The sequence below is a fragment of the Eucyclogobius newberryi genome, unplaced genomic scaffold, assembly GCF_026437365.1.
Source record: "Eucyclogobius newberryi isolate DKJ021-1_F unplaced genomic scaffold, fEucNew1.0.hap1 SCAF_1, whole genome shotgun sequence".
Lineage (NCBI taxonomy): Eukaryota > Metazoa > Chordata > Actinopteri > Gobiiformes > Gobiidae > Eucyclogobius > Eucyclogobius newberryi.
The window spans coordinates 46,406,667-46,425,818 of record NW_027315723.1 but is presented as its reverse complement, the minus strand read 5'-3'; the positions used below and the strand labels follow the sequence as shown (position 1 = coordinate 46,425,818).

The 19,152-nt window shown below is 39.3% G+C and overlaps 1 protein-coding gene across 1 annotated transcript in view; it reads left to right on the top strand.

The window, feature by feature from the left end:
* Positions 1–19,152, top strand: part of LOC140361469 (Krueppel-like factor 7) — a 75,079-nt gene that overhangs the window by 24,597 nt on the left and 31,330 nt on the right. The gene's annotated exons all lie outside the window — the stretch shown is intronic.

The following is a 19,152-nucleotide window of genomic DNA, read 5'->3' as shown; positions in this document are numbered from 1 at the left end:
GAAACAGTGCCAGCGAATGGATGAATGAAACAAAACTACAAATGTATTTTTTTGACAGAGGGAACAGCATAACATTGTGGAAATCTCCAAAATGCGCACCGATAGCCCCGCTGAATCAACTCCATTGCTGTTGCTACATATATTTGAGCATTAAATACACACTTGCACCCGCTCACTTTCCCTCCTCTCCCCACATGTTGAAAGCTAGCCTCTGATTAGATTAGGATGCTTTTGACAGGCGAGAGGAGCAGCTAGCCACTCACTCACTCTCCGATAAACAGCCGCTCAGCCAAATCCAGTTATATGGAGACAGACTTCCCCTCCCCGCTCGTGCAACACGGATAATCCCCTGCCTATACCCTCTACCAAGCAACCCCCAAAATCCAACAACATTCTCCAATCTTGGAATTCCGTATTTACACGCTCCACCTTTGCAATTTCCGCACCTAATTTCCAAAACAAAGATATTTTCCCTCATTTTCCACGCTTTGTCAAGAGCCGTAAAGGTTGACGTCTTCATAGAAATTGTCGAAACTCTTTGTAAGAGACGAGGGGAAAGCGAGGTTGTAATCTTGTCAAGTGGTTTTAAGCGCGGAGGAGTCGAGGATGTTGTCAGTGTGGAGCCAAGCGATTTTTTTTTCGTTTCTCCCCGCGAGCAGATGTTTACTGTTTGTACAACTCTATGTCATCATCCGCAGCCGTCAGAAGCGCTCAGTGTGGCATGCGGATGAGAAGCAGTGAAAGGGAAAACATTTACATTTGAAACGGTTTGAATTACTGTGGTTAATGGGGGATAATGACGACGTGCTAAAGCCAGTTTTTTAATCACAGAGTTTGGCAATTGAACAATGTCTGCAACCTTCCATCCGTCACGTTTGATTGACATTTTTGATGACTAAGATTCTCCTTGATGGGACTCCAAGAGTTTCCCGAAATTGATGACTAAATTAACTAAACCATTCAGAAATCGTTGGGACGGTACAGTAATGCAATCTATCAACTCGCTTAAGAGGCAATGGATGCTTTGAAAATAATTCAGATTCTGTTTTTTTTTACTCATTTCATTGACTATTTTTGACAATTGGTGGAATTCCAAAATTGTCATAAAAACCATGCTTTTAAGATGTAAATTACGAAATAAATCATCAAGACCATCAAATACAGATGATCCAGATTTTCTCCTGCCTGCCAACTTCCATGACTAAGAATCTCGGTAGAAATTTGGCTAATGATAGCATTTCAAAATGTCTCAATATTATGTGCCAAAATTAACTAGCTTGAAGTAAAAATGGCAAATTAGCTTTAGTCACGCGTCTTAAAAAATCCAGGGATTTTTTGTGTTTTTTGTGGATGGGAGGGCTTGATATGTTTGAGAAATGGTATTACTCTTTGTCCATAGGAGTTATTTTATTGAACTTTAATGATTATCCACACAATTTATTAATGAGTAATTGCACAATATTATAACTTTCAATTAACAATACGCTAATGTCCAAATAAGCTTAGAAAAACATTATGCTTTTTGATATTTCAGACATTGCTCTATGGGTTTTTGGTGCTTTTATTGATAGAATTTGTCAATATATTAATTTAATTTCCACTTGTATTGCATTTTTAAGAATCTCTCCATGCCTGTACATTTGGCGCTTGGTAATTTTTGCTATGTACTTACTAGATATACCAATCACATTCCTCCAATCTGAAATGAAGCAATTCTGTTCCAAGAATGGAATGGAATGGTATATTCCAGAATGTCAATTATTGGACAAAATTAAAATTCAAATTCAAGGTTCCTGGCCAAATGACTTTTACAATTTGTGGATTCAATAGTGGCTGCAAAAGTCCTACCAAGCAAAAAATGGATAGATGATTATTTTTGCCTACATCTTTTATCCTAAATTCCCTGGCCCTTGTTAGCATTACGGGGCAACAGGGAGGTTCATCCATGTCAGCCGCCGTGTGTCTGGTAGCTGGAGAAAGCGATTGGAGAAGCCTTTCTGCTCCATTAGGCAGAGGTCACCCGTTCTAACCTCAGAACGCTCCATCAGTGTGGGCTCGGGAGAGATGAAAGCTGCTTTTGAAGCTCCGCACAACAGCCGACAACACAAACGTGTGTCAGGGCGGCGCTAACCGGGAGGTCAAGAATGGAACAGGCCTAGAAAACCTACAAATGTGCTATTTTTAAGTTCTCAAGGCTCAAATGAATGAAGAGGACGGCCGAAATATTCTGTTTTGAAGGGGCACACGACAGCATTTCTGTTGATGCCACTTTGTTTCAACAATAGCTTAAGTAACCCTAATAAAGCATGAACAAAGACTAAAAGTAAAATCCTTCTATTTGTTCACCGTGAAGTCTTTGTTCATGCTTTATTAAGGCAAATTAAATAGCAGTTATTAACCTGGTGTCTTTTTTTTGAGTAGTAGTATTTTCAAACTGGAAGAGAAATTAGTAGCAAGGTTTTTAGAAAATCAATTGTTTGGGGGGAAAATGCTGGGTAATATTTTTGTCTTTAAATCATATTTCACATTTTGGTTTAGTTGCATGGTAGTTTGGTAATTGGTATCTTAAACTGTACTTGTTTACATTGTGGTTTTAAAACACACGTATGATACATTTCAAAAGATAATCGATGTGTGTAGTTTGTAATAATTGAATCCTATCAACGTATTATTACCTGATAGTGCTTTTGAGTGCATTGCTAGCTAAGAGACCAATAGTTATTTATCATTTTCGTCTGTGACCAACCAAGTTACCATATTGAGCTAATTTTTGTCCATCTTTTAGTCAATAATACTGAAACGTTTCACTAACCTTGCAAAATGGCCACCAAAATTACCAATGGATTCCAACTCAAACACCACATTTTCCACCTTCCACAACCTTTTATTCAACTGCGCTGTTTCACTTTGGTACAATCCATTCACAAAATAGATCTTAAACTCATTCAAATCCCAAACACAACAAACATATCCTATTCTTTTCTCCTATCTGCTCACCAACCAAGCAAAACTGTAAGAATGCGTTCACTTTTACTTCGCATTATTCTCCCAAACGCCTTCAGCCGTTTGTGATTTCCACACTGGCAGCAGGGTTCCTTATCACCACCGAGTCCTCCGTGTGTAAAACCACCCAGAGGCGCTGCGTTGCCAGGTCTGTGACTGAGATCCTGATTATTACCGCAGGCCTAATGTTGCCTGATAAGAGCGTGTGTGTAATTAAGCCGTTTTCTCTTATCTCTGTAGGTAAAGGTTCTGGGTGCAGGGTGATGTGTCTGGAATAGGTTTTCATATCTTCTTATGACACTTATCAAATTGTTTCCTCAGCTTACCTTTTAAACTTTTACAGGGAAGTTATTGACACAGCAGTTTTCTCGGAATTTGTTGCATAAGAGATTTCTAAAGAGTATATATCCTTATTGGACCTAGGCTGCGTTCAATCTTGTCCTGGTTTGGTCTCGGTTCGGTCTCGGTTTGTTCTTGGTTTGATCTTGGTCTGGTCTTGGTTTGGTCTTGATTTGGTCTCGGTTTGGTCTCGGTTTGTTCTTGGTTTGATCTTGGTCTGGTCTTCGTTTGGTCTTGATTTGGTCTGGGTTTGGTCTTGGTCTGGTCTTGGTTTAGTCTTGGTCTGGTCTCGGTTTGGTCTCGGTTTGTTCTTGGTTTGGTCTTGGTCTGGTCTTGGTTTAGTCTTGATTTGGTCTCGGTTTGGTCTTGATTTGGTCTTGGTTTGGTCTTGGTCTGGTCTTGGTTTAGTCTTGATTTGGTCTCGGTTTGGTCTCGGTTTGTTCTTGATTTGGTCTTGGTCTGGTCTTGGTCTGGTCTTGGTCTGGTCTCGGTTTGGTCTCGGTTTGTTCTTGGTTTGGTCTTGGTTTGGTCTTGGTCTGGTCTTGGTCTGGGTTTGGTCTGGGTTTGGTCTTGGTCTGGTCTTGGTTTGGTCTTGGTCTGGTCTGGGTTTGGTCTTGGTCTGGTCTGGGTTTGGTCTTGGTCTGGTCTTGGTTTGGTCTTGGTCTGGTCTTGGTCTGGTCTTGGTTTGGTCTTGGTCTGGTCTTGGTCTGGTCTTGGTCTGGTCTCGGTTTGGTCTCGGTTTGTTCTTGGTCTGGTCTTGGTTTGGTCTTGGTCTGGTCTTGGTCTGGGTTTGGTCTCGGTTTGGTCTTGGTCTGGTCTTGGTTTGGTCTTGGTCTGGTCTGGGTTTGGTCTTGGTCTGGTCTGGGTTTGGTCTTGGTTTGGTCTTGGTCTGGTCTTGGTTTGGTCTTGGTCTGGGTTTGGTCTCGGTTTGGTCTTGGTCTGGTCTTGGTTTGGTCTTGGTCTGGTCTGGGTTTGGTCTTGGTCTGGTCTGGGTTTGGTCTTGGTTTGGTCTTGGTCTGGTCTTGGTTTGGTCTTGGTCTGGTCTTGGTTTGGTCTTGGTCTGGTCTGGGTTTGGTCTTGGTCTGGTCTCGGTTTGGTCTTGGTTTGGTCTTGGTCTGGTCTTGGTTTGGTCTTGGTCTGGTCTTGGTTTGGTCTTGGTCTGGTCTGGGTTTGGTCTTGGTCTTGTCTTGGTTTGGTCTTGGTTTTGTCTTGGTTTGGTCTTGGTCTTGGTCTGGTCTGGGTTTGGTCTCACCCAGTTCAGTCCTGATTGGGGCTACAATGACTATTTTAGTAGTTGACTAGTCAGCAATTATTTTTTTTGATTAATGGACTCAGCATAATTTCTATTGCACATTAAAATACATTATCAATCAAATAAAGATAGATTTTTTTTTTAATTATAATTGAAATTGAAATTTTGACTCAATAATGCACCTGTCTGTAACGAGAACTATTAAAATTGTCAAAATCACTATGAACGGACTAGCCACGATTAGGTGATTAATCATGATTTTGATCATCTTCGTCTTGAAATTAAAATTCAAGTTAGTTTAGGCATTAGTCTTTTGTCTGAAATTATGTTTATTTTAATCAAGATTTTCTCAAGTAATTCTAATCAGCTTTAGTCTAATTTTATTTGACAAAAACGTAAACAAAATACATAATAGTCAACTGTTATTTTTTTTATTTATTTTTTCGGCGCTGGAATTGAACAATGGAACTAGTTGCCACTTGTCATTTATGTTTAGTTTTTTTTTTAGTTTCTTCAAAAATACCAATATTTTTGTCATAGTTACATCACTATGTCTACTGTTTATTTAGTTTAAATTTAGTTTTAGTCAGAAAAAAATGCCAATGACGAACACTACGCTGAAATATTTTAGTCGCCAAAATGAACACTGGTCTCAACTTGTATGTGTTGTGCATGTGTGCGAGTGTGAACAAAGCCTTTTGAGAGCTTTTCCTTGTTTGGAGTGTAAACAGCAGTAGCATGACAATTTGGCAGGTTTCTATGCCAGATGCCATACCTGGTTGCAGTATGCAATGAAGAGGAATCATTCTGATATCGCATATAATTTACGACAAATAGGTGTGACTCATATTCCATCTTCAAAAGCAAGCATGGTTTCTGTTGTTTTCATGACCAGCAAAACTATGAAATACAAGCTAGAAAGAAGTGGATACAACAATAATAATGTAATACAGGGTTATAGGGTTATATTAGCATATTTTTGAGATTTGTGTGATCAAATATACTCTTGAATATAAGCTGTTTTCCTGATAAATACACATGTAAAATATATATCACATATATCACATATCAACAGTTGAAATATTATTTCAACTGTTGATAAGTGTTAGGAAATAGAGCAAACGTGCCTTTGATAATGATTAATGAGTTCAAACCATCACTGTTTCTCGTTCTGAAATTAAATTTAGCCCAATCTAACTTTCATACAGCTACATTTAAACTGAGCAGTACCTGAGGCCACAATGGACAGCACACAGAATAAAGACGTTTTAAAGAGTTAAGCATGGAGTAATGATGTAATGAAGAATATGCCAAATTGGTCCAGGTTCCAAAACGGCACAGTGGAAAGACCATAATTACTGTCGTAACTCTTACTTACTCTCAACATCTATAATTGGGACTATTAAATGCCGAATGCAGTTTAAAATTGTGAATGATACTACAATTTTGAAACATTACATTTCAAACAATTCTCCAAACTTGCCTCCTTCCTGCATGTCTTTCTCAGACAGATAAATTAGCTTGGTTTTCTTGCCTCTAGCCTCTTCCTATTGTGTCTTTGCTCTCCTTCTGTCACTCCCTCTGGTGCTTTGGGTCCACCACCAGCCCCCCTCACCCTTACCCTCTCCCCCCTGCCGTGTCGCCCCATTGAGACTAACAGGCCGTCCCTCCTGCTTTCTCTTCCCGAGTACCCCCTGCTACCTCGTCCCTTAGGCAGCCCATCAACACCATTTGAGGATTCACTGACGCCATGGTTGTCTCCAAGGAGTCTGGAAGATGTAAAGTGGGCTTGAGGGGAAAAGAAAGTGGGAGATGTGATTGGGAAAAAGCTAGGTTGTTTTTTGAAGTTGTTAATGTCAAAATTGTAAGATGGAAGGGAAAATTCTGTATTACACGATAGACACGACATCTCAAAAGTTACAGACTGCACCGCATAACTTGTATCCATGGAGATGTTCTTGCTTTGTCTGGAAGGTTCCACACAGTATGGCATTTCGTGTACCTATCCATCACACACAATGGGGGGACAGCAGTATTTCAATGTCCCAACGTTACCACGCTGACACTTTATAATGGTCTGAAAACCCTGGAAAAAATACAACATTGATTTAAAATATAAATTTTCAGGAGCCTGTGATCAATCTGAGTGTTTGCAGTCCTGTTTAGGTGTTTTCTCTTCAACAAAAAGTGAGTGTTAACTAAAAAATTGAAAAAAAGTTGGCTAATGCTAACTTTGTTTAGCAGCACAGATCAATTCACCTGTTGTAGTTTCCGTAAATCAGCTCTTTCAGATTATGTTAAAACAAAACTCAGATTAAAGTCTAACTTGAGCAACAGAGCGTCAGACAGAGCAGTGCCTCCAATTAGCTTCACCCCGCAGCTATTGTTAATGACATCACAAAACAGAAACAATATTAAAGTATATTTTCAATCTTGGTTTTTGACTCCATACTTCTACTTTTCCGCTGTTCTTGTGGTTTGCTTTTAAACGTGGACATTTCCCCAATGTGGGATGATGTTCTCTTCTCTAGTCTTTATATTACAGATGTTGTCTAGTAGCGTAACAAACTGTCTCCAAATATGCAAATGTGAAAAAGTGTTTACTACTACTTTGGGCATTATAATGAGAAACTGATTTCACTTTTGTTCATGTCTCTTGACTAAGAAGACTATAAACTTAGATTGTTTTTTGATTCATGTGGATAGGCCCAGTAATTGCAGATATAAACCATACATTGTGTCAAAACAATGAAACTTACCGTAGAATTCTTGCCTTGCCATCTCAATTGTTATTAGCCATTTTTTTTTCAAATGTTATGAGATCAAATAAACACAACCTATACATTAGCGTCTCTGTCAGTTAAAATGGCTGCCGCTGGTCAGGTCCTGGCGCGGTATCATTGTGGTATTGATTAGCTTAGCGGTGGTGCTAAAGCTAACGGGCAGGATGGCTAATGCCTGAGGCCACTGGTCATTTAGCTGTCAACCTCAAAGTGATAGCCCGGCCCAGGCGCACTAGATCAATGGGACGCGCTTATATAGAAGACCCCGGGCGAAGTATAGAAGTACCACATGAGGGAGGAGCAGGTGGAGGGTTAGTCCTGCATGAAGGGCTGCAAGGGGCCGCACTTTGAACCGTCTTGAGCCTCGTCTCAGAAAAATGCTTTGAAATAATGTAAATGGTAAACAAAAGGTCTTTTCATTGAAGTAGCACGAGTGTGTAGCGAAGTATCGTGAATAGTTTGAATCTACTTTCATTACAACCACTATTAATCTGTGCTCCTGGTTGACGTTTTACTCCTAATTTTTGTACTTTTATAGGTTTTCCATCTAATACTCTACTCCTACAACAACAACAACAACAACAACTACTACTACTACTACTACTACTATTGCTGCTACAGTAAAAGTGTTCTCCAACTTGAATTACTTGAAAATGTATTGTACTTTTTTACTACTAATATTCCACCTACACAACAACAACACATTTTTTTTTACAGTTTCTTTACTAATATTTCTCCTACAACACCTGCTTCTACTACTACTACTACTACTATACTGTTAATATGTGTTCCTACTTGAAGTACTACTCTTGATTATACTAATACTCATTCTACAAGTACAACAACTACTATTACTTCTATTACTACTTCTTTTATATGTTACTATGAGTAGCCTACTGCTACTCCTACAACAACTATGTATGTCTACTACTACTAATACTGCTACCACTATTGTAAGCATGTGCTATTACACCCACTACAGGAAATGTTCTATGTCTACTACTACTACTACTACTAGTACTATTACTTCTATCACTGATACTACTGCTTGTTCAACGGTTACATATCTTGCTTTTACTACTTCCCTGGTAACTACTACTACTACTGCGTTTGATTCTATGATTATAACACATTTGTTCCTTCAGTTATAGTGCAACCTCACAGAAAATTGAAGGAACTCGATGCGACAATGAGACTATTTGGTAACATTTAATAATAACTACACTTATTATTGCCCTAGTAAAGTATGAACAAAGACTTCATAGTGAACAAATAGTTTATTAAGAATGATTCAGGCTTAGAAACTCATTAACTAATACTCTAACCCTAATTCCTAACCCTAACCGTTATCAAGTCTGAATCGTGTTTAATAAAGTATTTGTTCTTTCAAAATTAAGTCTTTCTTCATGTTTTGTTGCAGTAAATCAAGGTGTAGTTATTATAAATACAGACTATTTCAATTCTCCCGTACTTTTAAGGTGAACTTGTTAAAATTTTCAAACACGGTTATTATTCTCTCCTCTATGCGATGGCCACGTTGTTCAACTCAGAACAAAACCCCTGCGATGCAATCAACATGTCATATCGGCCCAAAAATGCAATCTTTTTCCAATTTACCCAAGATAATTGACATCCAAAGTACAATGAAAAGTATGTTTTTCAAGTTTGTAACAAATAGATGCTTCTACCTGACCTGGCACAAGGCAATATAATGGAAGAAGGTTTTTTGGCGTTTCTAAAATTCTTTAATATTGATCTTATCTCTTGGGGTTACACAAAACTAATAAAAGAAGTAGCACCAATTTGCAGAATAAGATATCAAAAGTTCGGATCTCAAAAAATGAACGATGATTCACCCGACTCAATACGGCTCAGAAAATCCTTGCATCTAACTTCTGAACAGTCGATATTTAGTCTAGCGCTGCATCAGAAGACGTTTGAACTGTTGTAGCTGGATTTTTAAGACAATTGAAGATTTTGAGTCGATCGAGTAAAAGTGGTTGAAAGGTGGAGAATTTGAAAAAAAAATGGCACGTTTCTTCAAACTTTAAGCTACATTTGGACTTTTGGACTTTGACTTAAAACGATGTAGTGAACATTTGCCCACACACAAATAACCATACTGCCATGTTCAGAGTCAAAAAGTTGACTTCAATCAAACAAAAGTGATAAACTGCTCAACTTAAGAACTTTACTTGAACAGAAACAATGCTCAATTTAGGACTAAATAAAGTAAATCACGACACAAATCTGAAATTCTTGGTGGACTTAAGACATGCCCTGTGCATTTGATCCAAACTACACTTACAAGATGCGATCATAACTATTAGTGATCTTAACTATGTTGCAAAAGTATCCAAATCACTACAAAGTCAATATATCTCAAGCTATCTAACAGAAATGCTCTGGTTTTAAAAGGAAAAACTTAATTTTTTTGGACAGAATTTGACTAATACCTTAACACATTGATTTCAGTATAACCAAACTTATGTCAATTTTTTTTAAATTTAAATATCACACAGTACTTAACAGCCATGTCACAATCATCTTCAATATTGTGCAGCGGTAGTAATGCATACGGATAAGTACAATGTCTTTATATGTTAAAAAGGGAGCATAAACTCACGATTCACATCAAAAACTCCAATTAACTCACTCCTTGCCTTCTTCTTTCTGCTGCGGTCCACATAAAACCTTTATAATACCAATACAATAAATATTCGGCTAACAATATGACTACAGGCCCACAGAGCTGCAAATCTGCTTTTTTGCATTTTTTATACAATTAGATCTTTGTCCCAGCGGCACTAGTCCAAGAATGCTCTACAAAACATCTCATTTTATTCTGTTTACTGTTATTTTTGAATGCAAACATTTAGCCAACACTATTGCCCCTTTATGACAAGTGTACACTCCATAAATGTCCTCTGCTCAAACATCCTAATTATCCAATGCCCCCAAAATTCATTAACATTTTACATACGTCTTTTTATTTGTCCAGGAACTGCTGCAGGGAATCATTAGTCATTTTAACCCACCTCTTGTGCATTTATAACCAGGCGATGCCCCCATAATGCTGCTAACCTTTTCAACCTCCTCATCAATTAACGGACGTAGCATCTTGTCTCCGCGCGTGCATCGGTGCTAAGCTAGCTAAACATCCCCAAATTAATGAGGCGTATCCTCCTCGCGCCGATTTAGTGCTGTTTTGGGCTTTCCTTCAGGGCATCGAGACACGCTCCTCTGTTCATATTTATAAGCTAGGCCTTTTTATTAGCGACCTAGCGGGGTGCTAACAGTTGGGAGGCAGCAGGGGCTTTGATGGCCGTGGCAGGAGACGCCGAGCGGGGCCAAATCTGCCTGAGAGCAGGGCCAGATCATCTGCCTGTGTCATTGGACCAGACAGTGAAGGGTTGTTTTGCAGTGACAATAAACTCTGCGCTGGCTCTGAAAGTTGTGAAATGTATTTATAAACTAGCTCACAATTCATTAATATAAGTGAGCAATAATTTGGACTGTTGCAATTACTGATAAAAATGAAATGTTTTCATGTTTTAAACACACGTACAAATCAGGGACAGTAATCTAAATATAAGGTAAATGCATGTATTTTGTCATTTCAAGTTTCTGTGTATGAAAATGCATATTTGTACCCATTTCCTAGAGGAACATTTGAATAATTGATTGAGTTATGTCTTTGCTTAATTGGTTGAGTTCTTTATAGCTTTTGAATAAATGAGCCATGACTGGAATTAGATGTTAGCAAAGGTAACTTTTTTAATGGAGTGTTTGCCATCTGCTTGTCCCTGTTGTGATGTCATTGCTTTGGCCTTAAATGCATTTATCTCCATGGAGACAAGCAGGTGACGCCTTAAGTTACAGGTCATATATGTGGAGAGGAGAGACTGAATGCATGTTTTTCTGAGGCATTTTGAGTCAACCAACTGTATTTGAATAAATGCAAGATAGATAATACCATACTTTGGAATATTCCAGGCAAAGTGATAACATGAAGACAAGCAGGTGGTGGGAAAAGTGGAAACGAAAATGGGAAATTTGGTGACTGAAGGTGCTACTTGATTTAGTTAAGAATGTGAGAAAGATCATTTGGAGAAAACTGATTTTATTCCCCAATCTGACTTTTAAGCTCTGAGGTCTAAATACACAAGATTGCTCAAACATGGACAAATGAAACAATCAGAACACATTGTTATGGATACACCAGCATGTTAGAACAATGCAAAAATAATAAATAAGCATACTTTTAATTATTATTGGCATTTAACACAAAAAAAAATAGTTTTTTCTTCCAAAGTCAGAACTACTTCAAACCACATGGTTTTACTGATAGAATTGAGAGGTCCACAGACCTCTCAATTTAAAACCTATTTGTAGCAATCAGACATGACTAAATCTTGATCTCGATTAAAATTCGATTCATTGCTCAGTCTTACAAACTAAAATGTTCTTCCCAGTAAAATCAAACAGTGTGGAGCGCTGTACCTTGGCTGAAGAATTTTGATGATAAATGCGCTTAAAAAAATTCCTCTCTGCACCATCCCACACACGCATTCTTTCAAATCTGCCCACATGAACTGCCAACACAATATTCTACCATCAACACTGCAAAAATTCGGATAACCACCTCTTTAAAAAGACACACACATTGACTTCCTCTGACAGCTAACCGAAAGCTATATTATCAACCTTATTGGATTTTTGTATACAAATGCCCACATAATCTTGACACAAGCCTTTTTGGTCATGCCCACCCGTGCACAAAATCCCCTGCTGTGCAAATGCGATAAAGAATAATACAGCAAGAATAGATTGAATGAATTATAATATAGAAACAAGCATTCACATATGCTATAGGCAACGGTTGAAGGGCAGTCTCCGTGCAGCCTCATCGCTTCGCTTCACTAACGTGATTTCCTCCAATTTGGGGATGCATTGGGGGGTCTTGTGTGGCGGCCAATGGATTGTCTCAGCTTATCCCTGCTCGTCTGAAAGAATCATCCTCGAAAGCCTTTTAGGAAATTCACCCTGGCTTTGTGCTCAGACAATTGACGCTCGCTTTCCAAATCGACGTTCACTCTCCTGTTCTATTGGCTGGATTGATGTCAAAGTGTACCTTTCAACTGTCAGCGATATAACCAGATATTTTAACTGGTTTATGGTTCATATCTCTGCCATTACAGTTCCCCATAAAACAAAAACTGGCACAAAGTTCAGCGTCGTCTCTCCGAGCAAAAATGAACAAAGTGAAATATTTGTTCACACTAGCTGTTCAATCAGAATGGTGCAATTACTATCAGTAGAAAACACCGCAAGCTATAAGTTTAATGATACATTAAATAACTTTTCTAGTGGAGATGTTACTGCTCTGCCTAGAATCTCTGTATGGAATTTATACATGTCTATGGCGAGCTTGGTCGATTATAAAAATAATTCAGTTTGCTTCAGAGGCATCTCTGGCAGCAGTAAACTTGCAACCATGGAGACACATGGATGCGCATTACATCATAGTTGCAGAAATCAGACCCGAGCACTCAAAATAAAATCGAGCCGACTGGCTTATAGGGGGAGTCATGCTGGAAGAGAACGTTTCAGTCAACACATCAGCATGAATTTGAATTCATGAATTGATAAAACAAGTAGAAACAACCGTCTTTTTGGGAGGATAAGCTATAACCCCTTTAAAAGCAGAATATGACTTGAGTTAGCTCTTCTAGGAGATTCATAAACATACTGAATTGTGATTTGACTAGCTTTAAGAAAATCATGTGAGTGTAACTTTATGTCAACAGCACAACATAATGCATTTTCTGAACAAACTCCGACTCTACAATATACTTCAGTTGACGCTGTGGCTCTCCATCTGGACATGTCTCCCAATTTCACCAGTAGATCACGCTCGGCTTGCCCCCACACTGGGTTGGACTCTAGTTTAGCTGGTGCATGTGTAGGTGTTCCAAAGAGAAGAAGAGATGCATAATTACATGCTAGAAGAAGTACAATTAAGCTTGGGAATTGGCAGGGTGGTGGAAAGAAACAACTGCATGACCTTATAACGAACAATGCTAATGTCACCACCTGGGGGAGAATAGCGAGCTGGGGAGGGGCGAGATGGAGTGACGGAGGAGTGGAACGGAAAAGCGATACAAGCCTGTTGTTGTAATTGTAAAGGGAGCAGCGTTAGACAATGCACAGGTACTTGCAGGTGTTCAGGTGCAGCAAAAACAGAAACCGCTTTATAATAACTACACTTTAATTGTCTAAAAAAATCATAAACAAAGACTTAACTCATGAACAAAGAGTTTAGTAAGAATGTACAACAAAAAGAGAGACAGCTCAAGGCTGTGAGGAGAGGACAGGATTGGTTTGAGGAGGTTAGTGAGTTTTGTGAGCGAAGAGAAGGTGCTTTTGCTGGCTCCTGCATTTCTCGTGCCTCTCCTTCAGGTTTACACCTTCTGTCGTTAATATAGGAGAGATCTGTTTGTATTCACCACATATGTGAAGAAAGCACGTGTTTTCAGCTCAATTCAACAATTCAACAAGTTCAAATCAATGTGCGGGGTCAGGCGCACCCGGCGTATGCACGCTCATGGAAAGTATGTTTCAGCGCGGCAAAGTGTCCCTTAAGGCTAATTAAAGTGTTGTGTTTGCTTCAATTCTAGTTGACTAAATTGCAAGAATGCTTCTAGTAGTCAATCTATTCCTGATTAACCTTGGATCATGCGTAGAATCCACAGTAATAGCAGTAGTAGTAGCAGCAGCAGTAGTAGTAGTATTAGTAATAGCAGTAGTAGTAGCAGCAGTAGTAATAGCAGTAGTAGTTGCAGCAGTAGTAGTAGCAATAGTAGTAGTAGCAGTAGTAATAACAGTAGTAGCAGCAGTGGCAGAAGCAGTTGAAATAGCAGTAGTAGCAGTAGCAACAGTAGCAGTAATATTAGCAGTAGTAGCAGTAGCAGAAGCAGTAGAAGCCGCAGTAGCAGTAGCAGAAGTAGTTGAAGTCGCAGTAGTAGTAGTAGTAGCAGTAGCAGCAGTAGTAGTAGTAGCAGTAGCAGCAGTAGTAGCAGTAGTAGTAGTAGCAGTAGCGGTAGTTTCTTTGGCCCATCAGATTTCAAAACTGTTTTACTGTTTTATAAGTCCACATGATACTGAACTACAAGAGCAGCTTTTACACAGTTTAACATTCTCTGGATATTCAGCGACATTTCGTATTTAGCAGAGGGCATCGCATTTCCTAAACAACTGCACCCTTTGCTACTTTCAACCACTCAAACTGCGATCTCTTAACGACGTTATCCGTTTCTCTGTGTCAAGACGTCTTCCAAACGCAGTTCTCTAAACCTTCCCTGTCACTCTTTCCTTGTGGGTCCTAACCTAACATTTAGCGTGCACCAACCTTTTTCCACTCTTGCCCCGCTGACACAATCCCATTCTGGCAAAATGTCACACTTCCCCCGCCTCCCCCAAAAAGGATCACCCCCCTCTGTGAAAATAAAGTCGAAGCTCGCCCTGCGTACTTCACCTTACCCTCCATCTTCCACTGCCTTATCCTTCTCTATCCTCTTTTCCACTCCTTTCAACTATATCTCCTGAGCAGCACACATCTGGGTTTGCGGTAGCTCAGCGTTTTGCCGAAAAGAGCCCTCTCCTTTAAGGGCCGTAATTAGTCGTCACCTTGGGAAAAGAAGGGAGCATAAAAGGAGGAGTGAGGGGGAGAGAGATTGGTTGAAGTGACGGGAATGAGTGAGAATGAAAAGTGGGTGTCGTATGTAACACCCGCCAAAAGCAAAGCGGAATTGGCCCCGTTTGTGGCGCTTTTGTCTTATAACAGGTATTGCACTGAAGCCTTTTGAAATGGTGTTGTTCAGGGTTGAGATTTCTATCATGATTTAGTAGGTTCACGATGGGACAATATGGCTCATAGTTCTTTTTTCATTCATTTTGGCCAATATTGGGCCGATGTGTATGGCAGAATTAAAAAATGTTTGCCAAAAAAATTTACTACAACCACACACGTATAAGAGCAGTTTAGTCGGCCAAAACAAAATATCGGACTGGGCTGGAGATTTAAGATGTCTAAATCATGCAGTGCAGATTAAATATTGTTTGTACTAAATATAGTATAGACTTTCCATCACATGTAAATCCATTGTTTTGTCATTCTAGAATCATTATAGTTTAAACTGAGCTGAGACAGGTCAGAATTTTCAGATAGAAGTAGCTGTTTGAATATCAAATTGCAGATTTGTTGACCTGGTTTATGGTTCATATCCCTGTAATTACTGGGCCCGTCCACATGAAACAATCAATGTCTTCTCTGTCAGCAGTAATACAAAAGTGACAAAGCTTTTTCACAGTAGCCTCAGAAAGTGGTGCCATTAAACAAAGGCATGATCATTCTCTTTAAGGACTTTAATTTTGCAGATTTGTAGAGCCAATATCTAACAAATAATCATAAGATTCAACATTTGGGACTTTTATTTGGATATTTCTTTAAAAAGCTGTAAATCCCATGGAGTTAAAGGTTCTAACAAGGTTGAGGTAAAGACACAAAAGACAACAAAATTGTTCCAAAAATGATTTAATTAATGATTTCTGAGCAGCATTAAGCAATACAACACAATACTATGCAGTGTGAGACCATATTTTGAGTCTACAATGTTCAAAGTCAAATCAATGCTTAACAGCTTTTGTACATTAAATATTAAAAATCAAACATACCCATTGAATAAAAATCAGCCTTTCCCAACAACAGCTTTTTGTCTTTGGTTAGATTTGTATTTACTCCCATCCATCAATATGACGCCACAACCTGCGATTTCTTACGATAAGACTTATTATCATTACAACATTCAACACATCCTGCGCAAGCACGAGTCTTCTACACTATTCTCCTCTCTGCAGATGCAACCTTGAGTACATATTTAATTCCACGCCAGTATGCAAATGCCGTAAACACTCACAACAATTCCTGTCTCTTCCTCGAAGACTAGGAGGAGAGCTAGCTTTACAGCCTTAGCAACAGCCCCTTTTCCCTCCTCTTCCCAATTCCCAAAAAGGGGGGGGAAAAAAGTGTCAATTTATTTTTAGAAGGTGCGAACAAGAAAAGGAGGTGGGGTGGCGTGTGCGTGGAGGAGTCTGTACAGCCTTATTTGCGATAATGGTGCAAGCAGTCGTGTCTGTCAGTCGCCATTTACACACAAATGAAGTATAGAGGGCCCGGCGGACTCCCTTGCCTCCATCCCGCCTGTCAAAATAGGTTAGCGGCTACAAGCGAAAACACAACCATCCGAGCCGGAGATCAACCTTGGCGCTTGTCCGTAATAGCTTCATCCTTGGACACTTCTCCCCCTCAACCTTTGCCAAGCGTCGATGTTAGGTAATAGACTTCTCAGGATTGCACAAATAAGAGATGCAGACTTTTTATTCGGTCCGTCCGAGAAGGAGAGCCGGGGATGCGCGCGGCGTAATAGGGATGAAGCGGACCATAACTACAGGAGAATAAATCTTCGTATCTTGGCGCCGGGTAAAGCTGGGGCGCACATGCATTGCTGAGGTGCTATAAAATGTTGTTTGATAGGAGTGGAGCATTTAGGGGACTTGGGGGAGATCCACTAGCTTGGCTCGGGGCCCCATGCTAGGCAGAAATCAATCAGTGAGGGAAACATTTAGTTGAAGCTGCCAGGTAATGCATGATGAATTTGGGGAATGTTTTCATAGATCTACTTAAGCATTGCCGTTTAGAGTGTTACATAAAATTTCTTTAAGAATTTATTTACAAAAAAACAGACGCCTTTTTGAAACATTATTGGTTGCCTACACTTTATCCTTTGTATTGCAGTGTTTTAAAAGCCAAATGGGTTTTACTGCAATCACATGATTATTCCATCATAATTGATTAACATTTTTTTCATTTATAATTATCTGTAGATGATGGTAACAAAAATTGAAATAATTTCCAACAATTTTTAATATGTAGATGTGTATCAGATCAGTTTGTTTGTGTAATTTCTTCTTTTTAAACAGAATGATAGAGAATAAACATGCACTATGTAACTTTCTGTAGGAGGGTCCGCTACATGCTTGTCGTTATGGAGATGTTGTTGCTTTGCCTGGAATGTTTCAATCTATTTAACTTTTTTATTAAACATTGATTTTATCTTGCGTTTATCGAATTAAATATGTTGTTATTGCTCAAAAATTGTGAGAAGATTCCCCTCACCTGCCTGTTTCCATGGAAGTTTAATACTGTACTGTGGAATATTTTTTGCATTTTTAATAACATTAACCCCCGGATCGAATCGAAATCGAATCAGAGTCAGATTGAAATCGGAGCGAATCGAATGGGATCTGAGAAATCGAAAAAAAAAACAATTTTGAAACGTAAAAATCGGAATCGAATCGATTCTTGAAATTTGAATCGAAACCCAGCTCTATTTGTGTCGTCCATTTTTTGTTCTAAAATTGAGTGGGATGGCGGTATCAAAAATAGTCTGGATTGCCTTGTTAATTTGTGCCCAATATTTCTGTGCAACTGGACAGTACCAAAACACATAGTAATGATCTACCTCCTCCCCACCAGTTTGCGATGCTCAAATTTCCAACTTGATTTAGATTCTAAGAAAAAGAAAACACTGATTTCAGGCAATAGAATGGAATTTGAAAGGTCCAAATCTGTCCTATTTATGAAATAATTTCATATTTTCTTCTACATTCAGTAGGTCTTTGCAGTTTGACTTAACTTTATGACAAAATATTAAAACCTGCAAGAAAAACATGCAACAAATCAAATCCATAAAGACAAAGCAATGGCATATTCTCTGCAAATCCAAGTCAAAACAGCTTGCTACCTTCTCCAAAAATATCATTTCCAGTCTATTGAGCACCTGGACTACCAATCGCCCCCATTAACCACACTTTGCAAGGCTGCTTCGCTTCCCGGTAACATTTCAGTAGGTAGGCAAAAGGAGGAAGAGGGAAAAATCTTGACACTAACTGCGTTTTGTGCCTGCTCTAAAAATCCCATTTGACACATTGAGCAGTCATCAGATTGGAAGATATGCCTTAACAGGGAGTGGAAGGGGGGTCGGTGTGGTGCCATCAGCTCACCCAGGCAGGGAACTTAGCGTCGCTGCCAGCTGCCACACGATTGCACGCACAGATAGGCAGCGAGACGGTGGAGATTACCTGATTACTGCCTGATTGATTACACATGTTGAAGCGAGAGAAGCAGAAGAGAACGCAGAGGCGCTACCACTGTTGAAACACAGATCATTGTAATTTTGGGCTTATAAAGCACTCCTGAATAGGAGCCGCTCCAACTCAATTTACAAAGAAACAAGAAATTGTACATATACGCGCGCAAGATATTTACACACGCCGGTTGTCTTTTGAACCAGGGGTCACGCTGCGGTCTGCTGTGTTTCTAATTAAGACTAATTTCTCAGTTAATATGAGTTGGATTGTAATAAAACACACAACATTTTGAAGCTTAACAAACAGAAAACACATCACAGCTGTCACTACTGTCCCCTCTGTCCTTGATGACTCTGTGCGAGCTCATTTACCTGTGCTTGTGTCTTCACATCTGGTTAAATCTGCTCCTGAGCTTGTGCTTAGCGAGTGAGTGTTACTTTGAAACATGAGATATTTACACAAAGTAATTTTCCACGGTAGTGATGCAGGGGTCGGTTTGGCCAAGAAATTCAAAAATTCAATTTAATTTCCATGTGGCAGGTTCTAAACTTCCGACTGCCTTAT